Here is a 25192-nt window from a genome sequence, read left to right on the forward strand (position 1 = left end):
TTAACTAAAAGCATACATCTGGTTTTCAGAGTTGTACTGAGGTATTTAGCTCTCTCCAAGTACCCTGTACTCACCTTTGCCTCCTTTCATTTCTTAATATTTGTATTCATTACCTGAGATCTACTGTTATTCTGGTAAATTAGATTGATGGGCTTATACCTCTATTTATTATACACTTTGGGAAGATGCCTGCTCCCTCACACATGAGGGAAAAGCCTGCACCCTCTGCTTCTTCCTGTCTTCTTGTCCTCTGTCCCACTCTCAATTTCTTTACTTCTTACATGCCAGGTTGTCAACATTTACATTTTGTTAAGCTTTCAGTGAGGTTACTACTGACTTGAGATTCTTTTTGAAGCTGTAGTGACCACAGTTGCTCTAAAGTGAAAAATCCAGGAGTCGAATGGCCTGTATGACACGTTTAAAGACAAGGTGGGGGACTTCCCTGGTGGTCCAGTGGTTAAGACTCTTTCCTTTCAGTGCAAGGGGCCCTACGTTGGGGAACTAAGATCTCGAATACCACATGACTAAGCCAAAAAAGAATAAATAAATAAAGACAAGGTAGGGCCTAAGCAACCCTACTCCATGACTGTATGCCCTGAGGTGTGCTTGTGCATCATGACTGGTCCAGTAGCAGGAAGGGGTAGCTGGGTAGACAGGCCATGTTCCCTGCTGCCTGTCACTTGGAAGTCTCACGCTGGCTGGAGGAAAAGTCATTGGCACCAGGATAAGGAAGACGTTGACAGGGGCCCCCTCCCCCTGCCCTCCCTCTCTGCTGGTGCAGAGGGCTCCTCCTTCTCCCTCTGAGCTGGCTGCACCATGGTTGGCTGATGTGTGCCCCAGGGAGAGGCTCAGGGACTCAGATCCTCAGCATCCTGATGTAAAGACTGGAAGAATAGCACCTTCTTCTGAGAATGCACACGGGGTATTTGTGTGGATGTGTCCAGGATGAAGTCTGATAAAGAGCTGTGGCTCCTTGCCATGAGTGGAACCTGGCCTTCACCAGCTGCAGCTCCCACCAGGCCATGTGGGCATCCAGCCTCGGCCCTACCAGGCCATGCTGGCAGCCAAGGTGTCCTTGTTCTGGGCTCTGGGGGTATGGCAGTGAACAGAAGAGAAAGACTCCCTCTCCTTCAGGAGCTGAGAGTCCTTAGAGGGAGGCAGATAAGAAGCAAAATCAATACCATCTATCGTGTGGGGTACTGGAAGGTGGTGAGAGTGATGCAGAAAAGTACACAGAGAAGGGCTGGGAAGGCAGGTGTGGGCCGCCTGGATCCTGCCGTCTCTCAGGCTCCCCCTCCCTGCTTTCCCTGACGTCCCTCCTTCCCGCATCCATCTGTGCCTCTCCTATTTCCTAGTGTTCCCAAGCCCTGCACGTAATGCTCCTGGCAGTGTCCTGGGGGAACGATGGGCAGACCGTGGCAAGGAGAGGTAGGGGAGCGATCAATGAGCCCTCATCAGGTGACAGTGGGCAGGCATAGGGGACCAAAGAGGTGGGGACGAACACTGGGGTCCTGCATGAAGACCCTCTGCAGGGTGAAGGCAAACCGTTGGCCTTCAGTAAGGGTCCCTTATGTGTTGGATGAAAGAGGATGACCCTTTCCTTCCTGGTGGGTGCTGGCCACCAGGGGGGGGTGAGCTCAGATGGGTTGCCATGGAGCCAGGGGCAGGGTGCCCGCTACCCTCCAGCCCCTCAGCATTGCCTGGAAGCGTCAGCACAAGCACAGGCTAGGTTCCAAGCCTCCCCCGCCACTAGCTTTGTCACTTAGTCCTCAAATAACCCAGCAAGCCTGGTTGATGTGACAGAAAATTCTCATTTCTCCCGTTGCTGTGTCTGGTGCAAGGCTGCACAGACACTAAAGAGGCGCCAGCCGAAGGCGCCAGGCCCTATGGTGAGACCCTGTGCTGCACGCCCCCAGCACAGAGGCCCATGGTTATAACTGGCCCCCTCATTCCTCACCATTGCAGAGAAGAGAGGCGTGGGAGCAGGCTCTGGGAGGATGCCAGGGAATGATAGGGCAGGGGCACAAAAGCCACCTGGGCAGGGCAGTGTGGTGACGGCTGAGGGGCCACAGCGCAGGACCTGGCACCCAGCCTGATGGGAATAGGGTTATTTCCAGGCCATCTGGGGACGTCTTTTCATTATTCTTTTGCTCAAAATAGAATTATCTTTCAAAATCAATTTTGACAGGCAGCCTAGGCATCTTGCCTGGGCTGTCTGGAGGAGCTGGCTTTCTCGCCTACACATACTTTTTTTTCCTTCCAAAGGAAGAAGGCGGTAACATTCCGCTGGTTTAGAAGACAGTGGGAGAGGAGGCAGGAGGGCAGTGGGTAAATTGGGGGTGGGTGGAAAAGGGGAGCAGCAGAGGCTGCCATGAAACAGAATGGCAGCCAAGCCCAAGGCCAGCACCTCTGCAGCTAGAAAAGCAGACCCTGCTCGTCTGTGTATGCAGGCCACCCTGGCCTCCAGGGCTGCCCTGGGCAGTGAAGTCTGTGGACCCCCAGGACTTCCTGGGATGCAGCACATAGCACAGGCCCCTGGACCAGACATCACTGTGAAAACCAGAGAAAGCTTAGTGTGGAAACCAGGGGAAGAGAGCAAAGGGCAGAGAGAGGAAGGGAGTGATGGATGTTCACAGGAGCAGAAGGGAGGCATGGTGAGAGACAGCAATAGTAGGGTTGCGAGTCAGAGGGCAGGAGCCCAGGCCTGGACTGCCAGGACCATCCTCAGCTTTCCTCCCTGAGAGGGTGAGCTGGCATGGACCTGTCCCGCTCTTGCTTGGGGGGTCCAGCAGCAGAGCCATGGGAGGCTCTGCACAGTCCCTGTCTCCCTCTGTGGCTCTGGACCCTTCATCTCAGACAAGGACACAGGTGGTGACCTTCCCTCACTGTTCTCACTGGGGTTGCTCTGCACGAGCCTCCAGGCCAGGGGCTCCTCTGTCTGGGGCTCAAGCTTTGCCTTTGTGGAGATGCCAAGAGTGGGCCAAGCCTCTGCCCCAGTAGGGCCTGGAGCTGGGACACACGATGGGGACAAGTTATTTTAGTAAAACAGCAGTGCCACCTTGCTGAGTCTTAAAGCTAAAAAGGGAAAACTCTGCCCAAGTGTGAACTCAGTTGTGTCTGACTCTTTGCGACCCCATGGACTGTATCCTGCCAGGCTCCTCTGTTCATGAAATTCTCCAGGCAAGAATACCGGAGTGGGTTGCCATTTCCTCCTCCAGGGGATCTTCCTGACCCAGAAACCGAATTCTTGTCTCTTGCCTCTCCTTCATGGTCAGGCAGGTTCTTTAACAGCTGAGCTACATCTAATGCAAACAGCCCACTAAGCACTGAGTACAGGAGAAGGCGATGGCACCCCACTCCAGTACTCTTGCCTGGAAAATCCCATGGATGGAGGAGCCTGGTGGGCTGCAGTCCATGGGGGTCGAAAAGAGTCAGACATGACTGAACGACTTCACTTTCACTTTTCACTTTCATGCATTGGAGAAGGAAATGGCAACCCACTCCAGTGTTCTTGCCTGGAGAATCCCAGGGATGGCAGAGCCTGGCAGACTGCCATCTATGGGGTCGCACAGAGTCGGACACGACTGAAGCGACTTAGCATGCATGCATACATTGGAGAAGGAAATGGCAGCCCACTCCAGTGTTCTTGCCTGGAGAATTCCAGAGACAGAGGAGCCTGGTGGGCTGCCGTCTATGGGGTCGAACAGAGTCGGACACGACTGAAGCGACTTAGCAGCAGCAGCAAGCACTGAGTACAGGGTGGGCTTTCCAAAGGGAGAGCTCATGCCCCAGTGACCAGGAACTGCCATGTGTTGGGGCTGGCAGACCTCCCACTCCTCTGTTACAGAGGCCTGAGTGGGGGCCAGGCCGGGGGTTGGCTTTTCTGGAGGCACTTCCAACCCTCATCTGCCTGCTGGCCTGGCCTCTGGCTCCCACTGTCCTGTGGTCACCTATGTTCAACAGAGCATCCATGCCTCACCCTCTGGACACACTAGCCAGCCACTGAGCTCAGCTGCACAGGTCTGTGCCTGGAGAAGGGCAGCTTTGGGGTGGAGGGGGCAAAGACCACATGGGGGCCGATGGTTGGGCAGAACGAAGCACAAGGGCCTGCGGAGGCAGGTAGGAGGATGTTCAGGTGTGCAGGGCAGAGCCGGACATGAAAGAAAGGGGGCAGTCAGGGGTGGGGGACACCGGAGCAGCAGGTACAGAGGTTGGAGGCAGGATGACCACACGAGGCAGAGCTTCGCGATTGATTGTAGGGCCTGGGGAGAGGATGGACGAGCTGGCAGAGAAGGTGAGGCTCACATCCCAAAGGCAGAGTGAACGAGCCTGGGGTGTGTGGCCCGGCTTGGTGGGGAGTGTGCCTGGACAGACGGCATTGGAGCTGCCCTGTCCTGGCCCAGTGTCTGGGCTCCTCCAGGTGCCCATCTGTGCCATTCCTCCCCCAGGCTGTGTGTCCTTCTGAATCCCACCCCACAACCTGACTTGGGGCCTATAGCACCTCTGTGTGCTGAATGCATCAGCATGGCAATTAAAAACTAAAAACTAAAGGAAACCTTTCTCAAGGGCAGGGAGGGGCTTCTTTTTAAGCAAGGAAAATGGAACATGAGCAGCATTCTGTCCCCTATCAAAATTGCATTTAAAAGACAGGAAAGGAGTGAAAAAAGCCTAAATTCCCAAGAACAAGAAGAGGCCAGGAGGAATATGCCATTAGACAAGAGAAGTTTGGAACACTTTGGAAGCCTGCATGCCGACAGAGAAGGGGCTAGTGGCTTTGCACACCAGAGGAGGCCGAAAACTGACCATCTGTTATTGATGCAAAACCCTTGCAATTCTCCAGGGTCAAAGGAGGGACATCGAGGAGGGACTGGAAACCAAAGACTTGGATGAACATTTGAGGAAAGCCATCCCCATCCAAGGTTGACAGTGGCCCCCTTGACCAGCTCTTGGCCCGGGTCCGCTCTGCTCCTGCCCCAGAGGGACAGGGTGCAGTTTCTGTGCCCGTGGAGGTTCAGGATGTAAGGCTGAGCCTGGTGAAGTCACCAGGGCCTGGTGAAATCTGGGCTATAGAAGCTAGATTCTTGTTATCAGGCCCAGAGCAGCCACAGGGAGGCATGAAAAGCCAGGAGGAGAGTGCCCGGGGCTGTCCTGAGGCAGGGACACTCTGCTCCTGAGAACTCCTTGGGCACCAAAGTGACTGCTGGTTAAGACCTGCACTTTTCCTGGATCATGGATAGCTTCATCCAGGGAGTGAGACATGGGAGACACCATTTACCTTTTATCTCTGCACATAGCAGATTGCCAGAGGTTTCAGCTGCCCTGACCTGGCTGCAGCGTGCTAAGCTGATTATGGAAAAGTGCAGAACACTAACAGTCTTGTAGGATTTTCAGTAGAGATAAGGGTTTGCTGAGACTGACTGTGATGTGGACCCAGCATTCTCTCAGCTTTACTGTAGCTATGGCCCTCAGACTCTATCAGTCCCTGGTTCTACCAGACAGAACCTGTGTCTGCAAAGCATCATCTCAGGTAAAATAACAAAATGGGCAAGGTAGGGCTGGCAAGAAAAAGAATACCTTGCAGCTTCTTCAGAACTCACCTGACCAGCTGCCCAGAAAGGGAGGCTCAGATGCAAACATGGTTTTACTGCTTCCAAGGCCAAGTGAGCTCAGGGGGTGGGGGAGGGTAATACACCTGTCTTGGTCATGCCTCACAGGATGGATGCGGTGGCTCTGGGCTGGCGTGGCTCACAGTGTCCAGCAAGGGTTCCCTGCACACGCATATGACCCCTGAGATAGTATCCGGAGAGAAGAGACAGGATCTCTTAGGTGTCAGCAGTGGATCAGAGAGAACCGATTCCATCTTTCTAACTGCTCAGGTCAGAAATCTCAAGTCACCTTGCCCCCTCTTCTCTGATTTCCCACATCAACAAATAGATCCAGAATCAGGCCTATCCTCCCACCGCCCCCTTTCGCCCTGGTCCACGTCCGGCCACTGTGGTCGAGGTGACGCCCACCTGGCTGTGCTGCATTCACTCTGCTCCCTGCCAGCTGAACCTGGCACAGCAGCGGGAGCGATGCTGTCACACCTGAGTCACATTGGAGCCCTCCTCTGATCCCATTTCTAGAGCAAGACCCAAGGCCCTCAAACAGGTGAATGCAGCCCTACAGGCTCTCCCCTAGAGCCCACTGCCAGCTGCAGGCCTACCTGGCCGCGTGGGCACCCTGTTCTCCGTGTCCCAGGGCCTCTGCACAGATGTTCCTGCACCGGGGTGTCCACACGCTTGCTTCCTGCTTCCTTCAAGTCTCAGGGGCACCAGGGGCTTTCTCTGCCTCCCAACTGTGCAGTTGCCCACACTCCCTGTTGCCCACCCTGTGTGTTTTTCTCTGCTGTAGTTGTTTCTAGCTGACCCAGCTTATGTTCATGTGCTTGTTGGCATTTTTGAGGCTCCCTGCACAGGAGCAGAAACAGCAGACAAATGAGGACTTGATTTGTTCAGTCAGGTACCCTACCCCCAGTGCCTGGGCTGGGAGTCCTTGCTGAGCACTCGCTGTGGGCTGCTGTGCGTGCTTCCACACTAGTCCATGCAGCAGCCCTGTGAGGTCACCTGCAGTCTTACAGTCCAGGCAGGAAGGAGTCCTAGCCATGCGGCCAGTAAGGCAGACCCAGCTCCTCACCCCCACCACCGGCTGTTCCTGATTCAAGCCTGGGTTCTGGTTCCTTGGTCAAGTTTCTTAAGCTTTCTTGGCCTCAGTGTTCTCATCTGTAGAATGAGGTAGATAACACACTCCCTCAGTGACAGCAGTGGTGATGGGTAGTCTCCAAAGTGGATGAGGCAGCCGGACCAGTGTTGCTTCCTCAGTCCTCAAGGCCACTGCCTGGTGGGGTCTCTCTTTAGGATTCTGGGTGAACATTTCCCTGAGCCCCGAGTGCTAGGCTGTTTGACATTCTGCCCTGTAAGTAACCCCAAACGTACTTGTTCATGAATTCAGAAGTGGGTACCTTGTGCAAAATCCGTTTCTCACAGGTTCAGAGCTGACCTGTGCAGCCTTCCCAGCTCACGCCTGGCAGGGAAGAGAGAGTGAGGGACTGATAACTCCATCACGTGCCCTGTGAGGCTGGCTGGCTTCTCCACTTGCTACTTTGACCCACAGACCAGGGACTGGTGCCAGGGCCTCCACCCTCCCCTTTTACTTGTTGGGGAGCTGGGATTCGGGCCCCACTGCCTTCTAGGGGTGGGCTGCCTTCCTTTTCCTGCTCAGTGGGGAGGGTCAGAGCCACAGCACTTCTCTTAGGAGATCCCCATCCTGGGGCATGGAGAGGTCTGGCCCTTTCAGGAATGTCTGTCCTTCCCAAGCCTCACTGAGTTTGCAGGCCTCCCTGTCTTTGAAGGGATGGTGAGAACAGAGAACTCCTGAGCTTCTGCTGACTCAGCTGTCAGCTTGGGTCCAGAGCCTGAGAAGACAGGGGACTTCATGTTCCTCTGTTAGTCTGTGGGAGCACCCCAAAGACCTCTCTATGCTGGCTGGGCTCTACTGCTCTCTAACATGGCACTCTCCTCCTGCCGCCCATGTGGTGGGTGCTCCACAGCCAGACAGAGCAAGGGTGGCTGCGTGCATTCTCAAAGGCGGGCTGCCCACCTCCGGCTCATGATGGAAGGGACCCCTGTTCTGTTTGTGGGATGAATGCAGCCCTGGCCTCTGAGCTTGGTCTGAGCTTCATATAGGTTGTTCTGGGGTCATGTGGCTCTGATAAGAGGGGCCTTTTGGCTCCTTTGTCCAGAACAAAAGGCTATTGATTAGAATGCTGCAGGGACTTGAATCTGCTACATGAAAATGGATGCAGATGCTTCCTGTGTCACCCCATTAAACATCCAACTACTGTCAGCCCATGGACTCTGCTTCTTAGAAACTTGTGACACCCCAGTGCATCTCCCAAAGATTCAGAACATCACAGGTATGTTTCACAAAGACTACATTAGTCACTTCAGTCATGTCCAACTCTTTGTGACCCCATGGACTGTAGCCTGCAAGGCTCCTCTGTCCATGTAATTCTCCAGGCAAAAATAGCAAGACTACTGAAGTATGTTGCCGTTTCCTTCTCAAGAATACTGGGAAGACCTCTAGGAGATCTTCCTAACCCAGGGATCAAACCCAGGTTTCATGCATTGCACATAGATTCTTTACCATCTGAGCCACCTGGGAAGCCCAATATTTCAGACAGAGGGGGGCACTGTAGGAGTTCAAGCTGGGCATGATAAGGTCAGATTTGAATCTGACATAGTGAGGGGGTGGAGAATGGCTGGAGGCTGTGGCAGCAATTTCAGCCATGTGGGATAAAGTCTTTGATTGAACACTGAAGGCAAGCCAAATGAAGGAGTCTTTTGCAGCAGCCATGGGAATAAAGGACACTGGAGGTGTCCCAGCTGAGCCCTCCTGGGGGAATATTTTGCTGGGAGAATCTTCCTTGGTGGGGTCCAATGCAGCTGGGTGGGGTGGCCAGAGGCTCTGGGGCTGTCAGCGAAGAGCATTCCCATGCTGCATGTCTGGCAGGCAAAGTGCTTAAATACTTATTACAAACAGAAATTGATGTTGGAGAACTAAATTTTCAGAAAGGAAATTGAAAGGGAAGGGAGGGTGAGGCCTCTAAATCCCAATTTGTAGTGCCCAGTCTCTGTGTATTTCATTAACTCCTCAGAGTGCTGAGGGACCAGATGTTCAGGATGCGAGGAGGCTCAGCTATTCACACTCTGATGCTCCTTGTGGCAGCAGCTCATCATTCTGTGGCTGTGTGAGGCAGGTCAGATGCAAAGATACATGGAAAAAGAAAGAGAGAATGAAATTGTGATGGATCGGGGAGGACTTGTGTTGAGCTGCTGAAGGAAAAAGAGATATGAAAAGTGAGCTGCAAATTGAAATGAACATCAGGAAAAGGTAATGGGGTGTTTGGAAAGAGCACTGACATTGGACTCAGCCAGATTTTCATCTTTTTACAAGCTCTAAGAACTTGATTTAAATGTCTTAACATCTCTGGACTCTAGTGAAGTACAAGTAATATGATCTACAATCACCATCACTATCATCATTATTACCACTACTGTCATCATTCCCGTTATCACCATCATCACTATCATCACCAGCACCATCACAACACGATCACCATCACTGCCATCGTCATCACCATCATTATCACTGTCGTCATCACCACCCTCCTCCTCCTCCTCACTTTCATAATCACCATTACCAACGCTGTCATCATTACCGCATCCTCGGGACTGCCACCATCCTCATCACCCCATTATTATCACCATAATTATCATTCTCATCATCACTGTCACTGTCACCATCAGCATCGCCACTATCATTATTACCATCACCATCATCATCACCATAATCATTACCAGCATCATTACGGCTAACCCCATCCTCATCATCATTACCATCACGACCATTAATTTCACCATCACTGTCTACACCATTATCATTACCAGCACCACTACCATCCTCATCACCGTTACTAGAATCACCACCATCGCCAGAATCACCATCACATTCCCTGGTGGCTCAGACGGTAAAGTGTCTGCCCACAATGCGGGAGACCTGGGTTCGATCCCTGGGTCAGGAAGATCTCCTGGAGAAGGAACTGGCCAGGAAACACTGGTCTCTGTGACCCTTGGGGCAAGCACCAAGATGAACATCTGAAGCCTAGTCAAAATCGTGCTTAATCTGGGTGAGGGGCACATACTGGCGGGGTCTGGAGACCCCTGCTGCCTGCTGCCCCGTGAACCACTGCCCAGTATCTGCTGTGTCACCTTCCAGACACAGAGAAGGAGAGAGAAGACCTTGGTCAGAGACAGCGGTGAGGCTGGTGGGGGCCACACGCCTGGAGCGTCCTGCTTAGGTACTCAGATGGGTGCTTGGCAGCCATACCAGGTCCCAGAGGGTCAGCAGAAATGGCTGGAATTGGAAAACTGGTCTTTGACATTTTGAGAGCAACTGGCTAATGAATTTGAATAAATTTTGATTAATAAAGCAGACTCTACAGAATGCATTTTTAGGGCAGAAGGAAGGAGTGAAGGGCCTTGCAATCAATCCAGCCCACTGCATAATTTATTTCGTACAGTATAGAGCACCTTAGACATCATAGGAGTTATCTACCATGCTTTTGTCATGGTAGGGGAAGCAGGTAGAAAAGGGAGACTTTTCTTCTTTTTGGGTTAGTCATAGCCACATTTAAAGGATCTAAGTTTATTTTAAAAACCCAAGTCAGGGGACTTCCCTGGGGACGCAGTAGATAAGAATCCACCTGCCAATGCAGGGGACACGAGTTCGATCCTTGGTTTGGGAAGGTTCCACATGCTGAGGAGCAACTAAGCCTGCGAGCTGCAACTACTGAAGCCCATGAGCCTAGAGCCTATGCTCCACAACAGGAGGAGCCACAGCAGTGAGAAGCCTATGTTTCGCAATGAACAGTAGCCCGTGCTTGCCATACCTAGACAAAGCCAGTGCAAAGCTACGAAGACCCAGTGCAGCCAAAAAATAAAAAAACCCAAGTCAGAGTCTTACAACCCAAAGATGAACCTTTTGTTCATGATTTGTAAATATATCCTCTAGTCTTTTCCTCAATAATTTTATTTAAAAAAGAAAGGGAATAAAAAGAAACAGTTTAGGGTTAAGAAGTGTCTGGGGGAAGGAGAAGCCCTCAAGGGACCGGAGGGTTTTGTGATGTTCAGTAAAGTGGGTCGTTCTGTAGTCAGGTAAAGGCAGGTTAGGGCTGCACCCTTGGCCCCTTGGCCTGTACCTTTGACAGCTATCGGGAGTCTCTGTGCTTCAGCCTCCTCATCTTCAAGGTAGAAATCAGGGCACCCCCTGGTCAGGGCCTGGGTGAAGGGAGGTGTGCTGTAGGAAGCACTAGGCAAGGACCCCAGCAGAGGCTGTCCTGCTGCTGCTGGGCTTCTGGGTGCTCTGGGCCACACGGAGGGGTGTGCTGGGTTTGATGGAGGGCCTGGGATCAAGTCATTGCCCAGCAAGGATGATGGACTGTTTGCATGAACATGTGTACACACACACAGACACACACGCACACACACACACACGTGCACACACACACACGCACGTGCACGCACACATACACAGACACACGTGCACACACACACATGCACAGAGATGCACGCACACACACACAGACACACACATAGACACAGACACACCCACACACACGTACACACAGACACACACACACGCACACACACACAGATGCACACACATACATGCACAAGCACACAGACACACCCACACACACACCCACATACACACACATGCACACACACACACATGCACAGAGATGCGCACACACACACAGACACAGACACACAGACACACACGGACACATATGCACACACACAGACACACACATAGACACAGACACACCCACACACACAGACACACAGACACACACACACACGCACACACAGACGCACACACACACGTGCACAAGCACACAGACACACCCATACACACATACACACACACACACACACACAGAGTGGAGCTGGGGACACAGCTAAGCAGTATGGGAGGACACACCAAGGGGCCAGGAAGCCTTCAAAAGGCCATGAGGGCTTTGGAGCCAGCACAGTGCGTGGCCCTCTGTTGGCTGCTGAACTGTTTGCTGAAGCATCCAGACCTCTCTGTCCTGCACTCCTTCTTCTAGAAGCTCCTGTGAGGGGAGGCTCCACACTGTCACATGTTCCCCAGGTCATGGGGCAAAGGCCTGTGAGGCACTGAGATAGCTCCTGCAGTATGGGAGTTGGGTATGCGGTAGGGCCGAGTGCCCTGGCTCAGGGAGATGTTGGGAACAAAACAGTAGCCTCACCTGGAGCAGACCAGAGAGTGTTCTGGGCACAGCGTTCATGGCTCCCAGGGGCCTTGGTGCTGGAGAGGAGATGTCAGGCCTAAAGACTTGTCTGAGATGAAGCTGTGCCAGCATCTCCTGAGAGGCGAGCTCCCTTGGGATGTGCTTCTTCATCCCATTTGCCTTTGTAAAGTAGTTTATTTATTATTATTTTTGGCTGCAATGGTCTTTGTTGCTGCACGTGAGCCTTCTCTGGTTGCCGACAGTGGGGGCTACTCTAGTTGGGGCACTCGGGCTTCTCATTGTGGCGGCTTCTCTTGTTGCAGAGCACAGGGCCTAGGCACGTGGGCTCCAGCAGTTGCAGCACAGGGGCTCATTAACTGTGGTTTGAGGGCCCCAGAGTAGGCAGGCATCAGTAGTTGTGGCTCCCAGGCCCTAGGGCACGGGTTCAGTAGTTGTGGAACATGGACTTAGTTGCTCTGAGGCATGTGGGATATTCCAGGACCAGGGATTGAACCTGTGTCCCCTGTATTGGCAGACAGATTCTTATCAACTGCACCACCAGTGAAGTCCTCCCATTTGCATTTTTGGAAGCCTACTCTTGGGGTGGCTGCCATCATCACCTCCCCTTTAATCTGGGCTGGCTTGTGGTGGCTCAGACCGATTGAGAGCAGGAAAGTTCAGCCTGGTGAGAGCTAGAGAGAGTTCACAAGGGGATAGGGGCTCACCAGGTGCTGGTTCTTCCACCACGACACACTTGTGGGCGCCGTGGGGGCTGCACCCAGTGCTAGCCCAAGGGCAGGACCTTCTGCGGTTCTGATGCTGCTGCCCAGTTTGTAAGCTGAGGAACGAGGAGGCGAGGTGAAATCTGTAGCGCCCACCCTGGAGCCTATGTGGCACAAATCCATCCTTTATTCCACCCTAAGTTGTAAAAGTGTGGCAAGTGGGGATTTAAAAAATTCTGGACAGGTGTGTTCAAAAGGTGAACTTTGAGAGTGGATTACACCATGTCTTAGGGAGCCGAGTTGCTGGCATGACGTTGTGGGAGTCGCTCTGATGAAGGCCAGGAGCAGCCAGTTCCACTTGGCCACCTTCCTGCAGGGCTTTGGCAGTCCCAGCTGCAGTTGTCAGGGGTTCCACAGTGCGAGAGCGTGAGTGTGTGTGTGCCTGTGGATCTGAGTGTGCCTGTGAGTGTGGGTTGGGGGGAGGGTGCAAGGGGCACCAGGCACTCAGGGCAAGCCCACCCCATGTTCTTGGTGTGGACACTTTCCTCCATGGTTGGCATGGGCTGGCTTGGGGACAGGTCTTGAGCTCATGCTATGAGGATGCAGCTGTTCTGTGTTAGGGGCAAGGTGGCCCAGGTCAAAGACGGGTTCCTACCCCAGAAAGTGCCTGGTCAGACATCAGTCAAGGACAGCAGGGTACAGGCAGCGACTGCCTGGCAGAGAGGGCAGGGGTGCACCAGCCCTGGGAGCAGGAGCCCCGATGCCATTGGACCCAGCTGTGGGTGCATCCTCAGGTCAGGGAGGACCTCGGGAGCAGGTGCTGCAGGAGGACTGCAGGAGGCGGTGCTGCTACGGACAGAGGGGACACAAAGACCAGAGGCAGGGGGGATAGACTCTGGGGCCTTAAAGACCTGGCCCTTCTCCTGGGGTCCCAGCAGGGGCCAAGGGCAGACATGCACGGGTGGGTGGAGAGGACTGAAGAGACTGAAAAACTGGAAGACTGCACTTCAGCAACTGGTGACCGAGTGGATGTGGCGGCTGGAGCAGAACCCAAGATGTCAGCAGAGGCTGACACCAGGGATGGAGAAAGAGTGCGTGTGGGCCCCCAGGGCGGTGTGGGCCCTTCTCGCCCCCTGAGCACCTCCAGAGCCGTGAGTGGATGGAGCTCAGGTACTCACTGGTCCTGACGTGTGAGCCCACGTGTCCGACGTGGGCTGAGTGTGCCCGAGGGCAAGCTGGAAGGTGGGGGTTGGGGGCGCACAGCCTGGCCTTTGCCAGAGGCAGGATGCCCTCTGCCTGGGCCCTGTGTGCGCGCAGCTGCACACTGACCCTCTGAACAGCTGGGTGGAATTCCCCGCCTTTGGTGCCGGCCCCTCAGGACCAGCAGTGAACCGGGTGGATTTCTCCCAAGGGGAGCTCACCTCAGTCCATCTCTGGAGCAGGGAGGCGGTGATGGAAAGGAGAAAGCCCCAGGAATGCTTGGCTTGTTCCTTAACAATAGGGAGACCGCAGGTTGCTCTTGACAGACATTTCTTGGACACCTACTGTCTGTCAGTTCCTTGTAGGAAAGGTCCTGTTCCTGAGGTTTCCTGACTGCCCAGGTGACTTGCAGAGACACTGGGCGGTCTGTGGAGGCTCTGGCAGCCCTGCTGTGGTGGGAGGCTCTGCAGTGCCCTGCCCCAGCGCTGCTCCATCCTGGGGGACCACTGTTCTGAAAGCAGACCTGCCGGGAACTTCAGGGCTGGGACAGTCAGGGCAGGCTTTGGTACCCCGATCCCCTGTGTCTACTTCTGGAAGCTCCAAGGAAGGGGTGCTGGGTTGAATCTCTGTGGGGAGCCCCCACGCTCTCTTCTGGTCCTTCTGGAGGCTCCAGGGCAGAATCCCTTTCCTCACCTGCTGGGAGCGAGCTCCACCCGTGGCAAAGGTCATGAGGAAGGAGGCTTGGCATATGCAAAGGCGGGATGGAGCCTCAGGAGTTCCCCTGGAAATTCTCGAGCATCTACCCCCCAAACCAGAGTCTGCCTACTTTCTGCTTTGTGCTTTCACCTACACCTCTGACTTTACGGGGGGCTGTCCCCCACTACCTCTCTCTGAAAAAAGAGTTAGCTTACAGCTCCAGTTAATAATTCCTGGGTGTGACAGTGTTTCAACCTACAAACTCCTTTGGAAGTCCTCTAGCCTGCTGAATAGGTTTTTCCGGCCACATGTGATTGCTCAGAGCCTCCCAACTGTGAGAGGCATGAGATGTTCTAAACTGTCTAAATACAGATTCCTTCGAGCAGTTAAAAGATTGATTAGAAATTGTATTGGTGAAGGGATTTTCACTTGTTGGGCCAATGTTTGCTGCTAAGTTTCCATATCCCTTACCTGCTGTGTCCCTGGCAGTGTATTGATTAATATAATTGGTGTAAGTAGTAGCTTTAATGTTTGTAACCTGGGACCCTTGAGTTAATTCTTTTTCTTGTTATAGCCCACCACACCTTTGCTCTGTAGGAATGCAACTTTATCTAATGCTTTTGGAGGGTGGCGCTTGACTTATCACCTTTAGAGAAAAATAAGTTTTCTGAAGAAAGGGCCTTAAAATGTTAACAGGCCTCCGGGCCAGAAGATGATGCAAATCACCTAAGCTTTTGCATATGATAAGTTTGCAGGAAGAAAGCCTGGCTCACTGCATGACTCTACCCCTTCCCCCATTATCCTCTATGCATAACTTAAGGTATAAAAACTACTTTGGAAAATAAAATGCGGGCCTTGTTCACCGAAACTTGGTCTCCCCATGTCGTTCTTTCTCTTACCTTCTGGCTGAATTATTCAGCCTCTTTTCTCCACTGAATTTCCTCACTGAGCTATCCTTATTTCAGTCTCTTTTCTTCACTGAATTTTCCTACTGAGCTATCCTTATTCTATTACTCTTTATATCCTTAATTAACGTTTAATTAAGCAGTTGTTTCCTGATCCTCGACGACGCCGTCTCCGCTTCGAATTCCCTGGATCCACCGGGGCTGGACCCCGGCACTCACCCTTTCCACTCAGGAGGCTCAGGCAGCCCTGAGCTTGCAGCCTTTCCCCCATCTTCACAGCTCATCACCCTGACCTCTGCTTCTGTCAGCACGTCACCTTCCCTCTGACTCCTCCTGTGTCCCTCTGATAGGGACCCTGTGGTTACACCAGGCTACCTCCATAATCGAAATAATTTTCCCATCTTGATCCCAACTTTACCACATCGACACGGTCCCTTTGTCCACAGAAGGTAATGTTCTCAGGTTCTGGGGATTAAGGCCATTATGCAGCTTCCCGCAATGGCTGTTACTGTTGAAGTCCTCCTCCCCAGGGTGGGATGGTCAGGGCACTATCCTGACTGCATGGACACCGGCCTTGTGGGAGCTGGGGAAGGACAGAAGCCAGTGCATTGATGAAGGAGCCCAAAGGGAGGGTTGGCTGCACCCCATCCTCTTCCTCCACCCCAGATGCCATTCAGACCCCGTCTCCCTCTGCTTCAACCCTCCAGGGGCTCCCGTCTCTCTCAGAAGGTCCCCAGGCCCTGGCTCATGCCTGCCTTTGCCCCACAGGTGGTTTCCTGAACATCCCAAGGACAGTCCTGCCCAGGGTGTTTGCACGTGTGGCTCCCTCTGCTGGAGAGATCTGCGCCCAGACCTGTGCATCTTCAATGTTTATGTGATGGAGGGTCCTCTCTGACTAAGCTCTCCACACGAGTTCCCACCCCTCTCTTACTCTACTTGATTTTTCTTCTTGATGTTGTGGTGCAACTGACATACGTTTATTTGGTGACTTGTTTTGCTTCTGTCACCCCAGGGGCAGGTGAGCTGCCCAGGATGGGGACTTTGTGTTCCCACTGCCTGAAGTGGTGCAAGGCTTGGTAAATAGCAAATGAATGAATGTCATGCACTTTGGGGCAAAACTCTCAGAACAGGAGGCCCAACATCAGTGAGCTGGAAAAGAAGGTTCTGGATTGGGATTTTTGGCTTCAAGTTGTTGGGTTGCTTTCTTCCCGTCTCAAGCTCAGAGCTTCCTGAGCTCCTGGGAAAGGCGCCACATGACCCCTCCTTTGAGGGCTGTGGCCACCCCCGGAAGTAGAAGAGGCTTTACAAAAAGCCAGGTGGCATCAGCGCATCGAGGGCAGGGCTCTTCAGGAGTCTGAAGCTTCTTACGGACAGACGTTGAAGGAGAAAAGATGCTTCATAAATATGCTCTCTCAGACTGAAATTAAATTCTATGTTTTCCTGAGCTCATGGAAATTGACACTACCATTAGTCTGTAATTTGTTTCTCAAAATTTTTCTATTTTGAGAAATTAAGCAGGAGGAGAAGAGGGTGAAGAACAAAAGCTGGGGGCCAGGAGGAAATGAGGACACTCCAAAGGCAGACAGAGTGGGAGCGGGGCACAGGATGGCGGGGAGGGGAGGAACAGGGGAGGTGTAAGACAGCCTGTAGCCTGCGCTCATCTTTTTCTTCCCTCTGGTCGCTGCAGCTCTTTCTCAGCTGAGAATGACTGTGTGGAGAGCCTGATGAAAGCAAGGTGTTGCGGCTGCATTGGAAGCAAGGGTGTCTCTTGGTGAGGCATGGAGTCCCAGGCTTCTGCGTGCACTCAGGGTGCAGTGATCAGTCTGACTTGGCCGACACCTTCAGTCTCCAGGAGGTTAGACAGAGCATCCTTCCCACCAGACTCCACTCAAACAAAAGTGGATTTTCAGGAATCCCTGGTGCCCTCTGAGTTGGGGGATGCTTGTCAGACAGGCATTTCTGGGCCCTCTGTGAGCACACACACCACAGCTCTTCAAATGAATGGAGGGTGCTGGGTCTTTGGGGCGCTGGGGCCTGGCTTTGCGGGTAAGTATGGACACACCCAGGTGTGAATGCTCCCACATTTTGTCACAGAATTTGATCCACTAATTTCAAGCAACCTTAGAATCAATGCCATTAAAGAAAATCATCAGGATCAATTGGAGCTGGTGCCTACTTATGGATGGGTGATACATTCCCAGCTGAGGGAGGTGGAAATGAATCTTGAGGGGTGTATTTGAGTTGAGTGATGTTTGGGAAAAGCAAGTGCAAAACCTGAGGCCTGAGCCTGCTCCTGGCTTGTTTGAGGGTCATCGGGCAATCCAGAGGGAATGAAGGCTGGGGAGAACAGAGGGTGTGCTTAGAGGCCATAACTCTGTGGGCTTTGACATTTCTCTGAGTGAGGTGGTCTGACCTGCACTGTAGAAGGATCCCTCTGGCTGCTGCTTTGTGGGGAGGCTGTAAGGGGTGAGGGTTTAAGTGTGGAAATGTGTTAGGAGGCCTGAGATGAGGGTGGGCTTGGATAGGATGGAGAGCAGACTCAGATAAGAGGTTGATCTGGGTAGACAGTATTCCAAGGACAGATCCATCCAGATTTACTGATGGACCGGATGGCGACTGGGAGAGGAACGTGGCCATCAAGTCTGATTCCTGGGTTATGTGGAGGACAGCTCGGGTCTGAGAGGTGACAGGCATGGGTGACAAGGCATGTGATGGAGAAGGTGTGTCTAGGCCGGGCAGAGATGGTGAGTAAATTGGAGGCACTGTGAGCATGTCTGCCTGAGTCTCTGGAGAGAAGGGCCAAGCCTGTGATGAGGACCACACTGAGCCCCCATTTCTGGCTGATTTTGGTCCAGAAATGGGTTCTAAGCTGAGAACGAATGCCCAACTTTGCCTCCCTTTGACTCTGCCACCCGGGGTGCGGGATGGGGTTCTCCTGCTTCCTGGTCGTGTCGGGACCTCTACGGCTCTGCTCAAAGAGGTACCCCCTGCTGCCTAATGTCTCAGGCCACATGAGTTTTAGTTTGTTTCATATTTGTACCATGCCTTTCAGCTGAGATGTTTATTCCTGTAGCTTCTTTTATTATTCTTATTGTGTTGTCATTTTTAGCTTTTTCGTTATGTGTTTTACCCCAAGATTTCCCAAGACTTGTTTGGATTCTCCAGCATTTCTGTAATTGGTACCTGGAGGGTAGGACAGGGGAGAGGCTGACTGTCTGAGCCTTGCAGCACAGCTGTTCTCCTGGGTCATTTTTACCTTTCTCTGGGTTGGAACCTTAGTTTCTCTGTTTTTCTTGGTTTTCATTCTTACTTTGTTGGAAAAAACTTCTTAAGAAAGTAAATTTTTAGAGTGAATTTTTTTTAAGCATTGTGGTTCTAAAAATCTATTTATTTTGCCCTCACATTTTCTGATAGTTTGTCTAGGTAAAAACTTATACAGCTGCATATTTCTACTCAGAACCTCATAGGAACCCTCCACTGCCTTCCAGGATCCTGCGTTTCAAGTGTCTGATGTTGCTGAGATGTTTGAATCTTTCTGGATGATGTATTCTTTTGTCCAGAAGAATCTTCCTTTGACTCCAGCAAATTTCTCTGTATTACTTTCTGGATAATCTTTCTTCCCTTTATTTTATTTGCTCTACCTTTTTGGAAACTGAAAGTGAAGTTGCTCAGTCATGTCTGACTCTTTGTGACTGTAACCTACTAGGCTTCTCTGTCCGTGGGATTTTCCAGGCAAAGGTAGCTGAGTGGGTTGCCATTTCCTTCTCCAGGGGATCTTCCCAACCCAGGGATTGAACTTGGGTCTCCCGCATTGCAGGCAGACACTTTACCTCTGAGCCACCAGGGACCTAACAGAAGCAGAAGATATTAAGAAGAGGTGGCAAGAATACACAGAAGAACTGTACAAAAAAAGATCTTCATGACCCAGATAACCATGAGGTGTCATCATCAAACTAGAGCCAGACATCCTGGAATGTGAAGTCAAATGGGCCTTAGGAAGCATCACTACAAACAAAGCTAGTGGAGGTGATGGAATTCCAGTTGAGCTATTTCAAATCCTGAAAGATGATGCTGTGAAAGTGCTGCACTCAATATGCCAGCAAATTTGGAAATCTCAGCAGTGGCCACAGGACTGGAAAATGTCAGTTTTCATTCAAGAATGCTCAAACTGCTGCACAATTGCACTCATCTCACATACTAGCAAAGTAATACTCAAAATTCTCCAAGCCAGGCTTCAACAGTACATGAATCATGAACTTCCAGATGTTCAAGCTGGATTTAGAAAAGGCAGAAGAACCAGAGATCAAATTGCCAACATCCATTGGATCATCGAAAAAGCAAGAGAGTTCCAGAAAAACCTCTACTTCTGCTTTATTGACTATGCCAAAGCCTTTGACTGTGTGGATCACAACAAACTGTGAAAATTCTTCAAGACATGGGAATACCAGACCACCTGACCTGCCTCTTGAGAAATATGTATGCAGGTCAGGAAGAACAGTTAAAACTGGACATGGAGCAACAGACTGGTTCCACTCCAGGAAAAGGAGTACATCAAGGCTGTATATTGTCACCCTGCTTATTTAATTTATATGCAGAGTACATCATGAGAAACGCTGGGCTGGATGAAGCACAAGCTGGAATCAAGATTGCCGGGAGAAATATCAATAACATCAGATATGCAGATAACACCACCCTTATAGCAGAAAGTGAAGAAGAACTAAAAAGCCTCTTGATAAAAGTGAAAGACGAGAGTGAAAAGGTTGGCTTAAAGCTCAACATTCAGAAAACTAAGATCATGGCACCCGGTCCCATCACTTCATGGGAAATAGATGGGGAAACAGCGGAAACAGTGTCAGACTTTATTTTTTTGGGCTCCAAATCACTGCAGATGGTGAGTGCAGCCATGAAATTAAAAGACGCTTACTTCTTGGAAGGAAAGTTATGACCAATCTAGACAGCATATTAAAAAGCGGAGACATTACTTTGTCAACAAAAGTCCGTCTAGTCAAGGCTATGGTTTTTCCAGTAGTAATGTATGGATGTGAAAGTTGGACTATAAAGAAAGCTGAATGCTGAAGAATTGATGCTTTTGAACTGTGGTGTTGGAGAAGACTCTTGAGAGACCCTTGGACTGCAAGGAGATCCAACTAGTCCATTCTAAAGGAAATCAGCCCTGAATATTCACTGGAAGGACTGATGTTGAAGTTGAAACTCCAACACTTTGGCCATCTGATGCAAAGAACTGACTCATTTTAAAAGACCCTGATGCTGGGAAAGATTGAGGGCAGGAGGAGAAAGGGGTGACAGAGGATGAGATGGTTGGATGGCATCGCTGCCTTGATGGACGTGAATTTGAGTAACCTCTGGGAGTTGGTGATGGACAGGGAGGCCTGGCCTGCTGCAGTCCTTGCAAAGAGCCGGACACAACTGAGTGACTGAACTGAACTGAACCTTTTTGGAAAGTTTATTGTTCAGTTGTTGGAATTTCTAGGTTGATCCTCGCTATGATCTTTATTTATCTTTATTTTGCTAATGTTTCTGTCTAAAATTTTGGAAATTTTTTTTGTAGTTGTCTTTCTAATAAATTATTTATTTTGGCATAGTGTGTGTAGCATTCAAGAGTATTTTCTTGGTCCCTGATCTTTTTTTAAAATGGCAGCCTGTTCTAGGAATTCTGTCCTTATCTTTTCAGATCTCCCCAAAATACTAATTGGATGTCTCTCTTCTTAAAGTTATGTGTGAGATCTGTTTATTAAATTCCAGTTGTTTTGTTTGAGACTGCGTTGCTTTTTCGTTTGGCCTTTCTCTTCTTCTAGGCTTTCTTCATGAGTGGTGGTCCTGGGATCACTCATATTAGAGAATGAGATACATAGATACCCTGGAAACTCAGGTTTCTGGAAAGTACAAGTCCATGGTCAGGAAACCTGAAAAGGTGAGAGGGGCCGTTATTCTGAGTCTTGTAGGAGATGAGGACTGTCATGGGTGCCAGTGAGACAGCTAGAGTTGGTCATCCCCCAGTCACTGTCCTTTCTGCTCTCTGCCCCTGTCTTTTCCGCTCTCTGCCCCTCTCCATGACCACCTTTTACTTTTTTTTCTCCTGGTCTCTTGTTATCTTCCTAAGTCAGACATGTGGAGGCCTGAGGCTGTGTCCTGGTCCTTTTCTCTCCTCCATCTTCACTCACATTCACTCCAGGGCTTCATTCGAGCTTATAGTTTGGAGACACAAGTGTCCCTCCAGCCTGGAGCTCTCTCCTGAGCCCAGGACTCGGCACCTAACTGCTTGTCTTATTTCCATCTGGATGTCTAATGGCCATCTCAGGTTTGACCCACCTTCATCCTCTTTCTCCCAGCTCAGTAAAGGGCAAGCCTCCTTACTGCTGATCAGGGAGAATGCTGAGGATTTCTCTGGACACTCTTTCTCTCTTCTCTCTTTCTCTCCGTGTCTCTCTCTCTTCATTACTTCACATCCAACCCATCAGCAAAGCCTGTTAGGCTCTTTTCATCTAGAACTCCACATCCTCTCTTCCCTTCATTCCTACCACGTCTACCATCATACTACCTGGACCAAAGTAACCTCTTAACTAGCTCCAGCAAGTCCCTGCTTCCTTGTTGTTTATGCGGGGACTTCTGAGTGTCTTCTGTGACCCTCTCCAGTCCCTCAGGTCTGTATTTGCTCTGCATGGCCCCAAGCTATGGCCAGGACTAGATTTTGCTCATAAAGTATTTTTAGCCCTGAGATCCAAGACCCATGGAGATGCCACAGGTCATATTTATTCAGTGAATGGCTGTTGAGTCTTTGATTTCAGATGCTGGCTGATAGGTACATCACATTTTTCCTTTACAAGCACTCCTGTTTTGTTCAGATATCAGCTCCGGCAATGTGCTTAGGAGATGGTGGGTCCCAGGCTGATGGGTACATCACGATTGGTTCAAATCAATCACAATAATCCCACTCCTCAGTTCGGGGCTCATTTAGTGGTAATGGGGAGGTGGGGGCCATGTAACTCAGTTCTGGAGGAGGGGGCCTGAGAGACTCACCTGGGGACCTCTGGGAAAATGTTTTCTTCTCTCATAAAGCCATTGAGGGCTTCCCTGATGGCTCAGTGGTAAAGAACCTGTCTGCAATGCAGGAGATGTGGTTCGATCCCTGGGTTGGGAAGATTTCCTGGAGAAGGAAATGGCAACCCACTCCAGTATTCTTGCCTGGGAAATCCCATGGACAGAGGAGCCTGGCAGCCTACAGTTCATGGGGTTGCAAATGAGTGGGACATGACTTAGTGACTAAACAACAACTACAAAACCATTGAGGCTCATGGGAAGAAGGCTGTTTCTGTCACTGTCTACCTTTCTTCCTGATTTCTGTTACGTGAGGGTATAATGAGCCATTCTGTTCTCATGAGGAAAGGGCCAAGTGGCCCAAAGCCCTGATGTGTTACAGAATCAGGGTCACAGAATGGCTCTCCAAACAACGCAATTTAAGACTTCTTGCCCTAAACACAATGAACATTTTAAACTATGATTATCACTGTTTTGTTTCTTGTACCCAGGTGTACTGTCGCTGTTCCACCCCAACCCCCATGCCAGATGCCAAAGGGGACTCGGGTATCCTGAGTCACTCCCTGGATGAATGTAGGAAGCTGTATGGGAAATGGCAGAGAAGAAGGCTCTGCAGAAACCCTTTCACTCTGCCTTTGTCTCCTGTGGGGTGGAGGCAGGGGAGAGACTGGAGGGAAGAGTTTCAGTCTGGCCTGGCCTGGTTGAAGGACTGCAATCCAAGAGTAGATACTATGTTGGGGCAAGGGGTTCTGTACAGTCATGAGGGTCTGCCTGTTTTCCCAGACTGACAGAAAGCCTGTCACCCAGAGGGCCTGTGTTTGGTGGTAATGTGCCCACTGGGGTGTTTCTAGATCAAGGGAAGGGGCTGAGTTTGGTATTTATCATTACAGAGTGATGACCATGGACAGCTATAAAACTCAGAATTGAGAAATCCCAGAGATGAGAAAAAGAATTCAGTGGGAGGAGGTGGGCAAAGCTCTTGAGGATTAGGAATGAGAAAGCTCCTTAGAGTTTCCTGAAATGTTGAGGGCTTTAGCTCTTCAGCAGAGCTTGCATGGGTCAGGCCAGTCTTCTGTAGATTTAAACATTAGGGAGACCATAGCTGGTGTGGTACGTGCCCCTGGCATCCCCTTCTATTCACCCAGATTGTTATTAGCTGGTGACAGAGTGGCAGACAGAATAATGCCCCTCCCCCACAAATCCTCACTTGAATTCCAGGAGTCTATGAATATGTTCCTTCACATGGCAAAGGGATTTTTGTGGATGTGGTTAAATGAAAGACTTTGCAATGGAGAGATTATCCTGGATTATCCAGGTGGGTCCAGTCTAATCTTGTGAGTCCTTAAAAAAGTGAAGACAGAGGAGGAAGGTCAGAGAGACACAATATGAAAAGGACTCAATTTGCTGTCATTGGTTCAAAGATAGGGGTTTGAGATTGGTTTGAAGAAGGGGCCAAAAATCAAGGGATATGGGCAGTCTCTAGAAGTTGCAGCTAGCAAAACAAAACCCAAACCAAATGAAACCAGAAACAAGTGCTTCGGTCCTACAACCACAGGAATCAGATCTTCCCTTGGAGCCTCCTAAGAAGCCAGCCTTGCCAATTCCTTGACTTTAGTCCTGTGATACCAGGCCAGGGAGATGTCTGATCTCCAGAACTACCGGATAATGACTTTGAGTTATTTTAAGCCACTAAAGCTGTGGAGATTTGTTATGGCAGCATATAGTAAAGAATTCTCTCTGCAGTCCCAGGTTGTCCAAACCCTACACTTTCCAAAGGGCTTCAGGACTTGCACTTGCCCAGATCCTGGGAGATAACTTCTGAGTTCTTGGAATATCCTGTCTGCTAAGAGGAGCTATCTGAGGCTTTGAGCCAATTTATGTCAACAATGCGATTTAAGGCTATTTCAGTCTGCTAGGGCTTATATAACCATACAAACCACCCAAAGGTTGTGTGGTCCAAACAACTGAAAGGCAACATCTCACATTCTGGAGGCTGGAAGTCCAAGATCAGGATGTTGGCAAACCTGATTTCTCCTGAGGCCTCTCTCCTTGACTTACAGATGGCTGCTTTCTCATTGTGTCCTCTTGGGGTCTCTATGTTTCCCAATTTTCTCTTCTTATAAGGACACTGGTCATATAGGATTAGGGTTCACACTACCAGACTCATTTTAACCTAATCATATCTTTAAAGTCTGTATCTTCCAATACAGTCATATTCTAGGTACTGGTGTTAAAATTTCAACATATGAATTTGGGAGGGGACACAATTCAGCCCATGACAATGAGGAATGTCTGTCTTTCTTTGCCTAGACCCTTGGCAATACTATATGTAGTGTGACTTCTTGGGCAGGGGGACGGGCTGGAAACTGAGTAGCTAATGTCAGCCATGTGGGCTCCATGCCTGTCTGATTGGCCTCCATGAACACCCTGGGTGGCCAAACTCCACACATGTGGTCACACATCTTAGCTGGGAGAATTAACTGCTGTGAATGTGACTCCACTGGGAGTGGACACCTGGAAGCTTGTGACTTGTCTCTCCCAGACTTGTCCTATATAACATTTTTCCTTTGTTGATTTTAATCTGCATTTTTTCAATGTGGTAAACCGTAGCCATATTAATAGCTTTTCAGAGTTCTGTGAGTCCTTATAGTGAGTCAACTGAGGAAAGTCCTGAGAACTCCTCAACAGAAGCAGCAATAGAAAACCAATACATGTTGCAAAGAAAGACAAACTCTGAAGGGGACCAAGCTGGTTAATCA

This window comes from Bos grunniens, chromosome 2, assembly GCF_055505025.1.
Source record: "Bos grunniens cultivar Pamir isolate PY7600 chromosome 2, Bosgru_T2T1.0, whole genome shotgun sequence".
In the NCBI taxonomy this organism is placed as follows: Eukaryota; Metazoa; Chordata; class Mammalia; order Artiodactyla; family Bovidae; genus Bos; species Bos grunniens.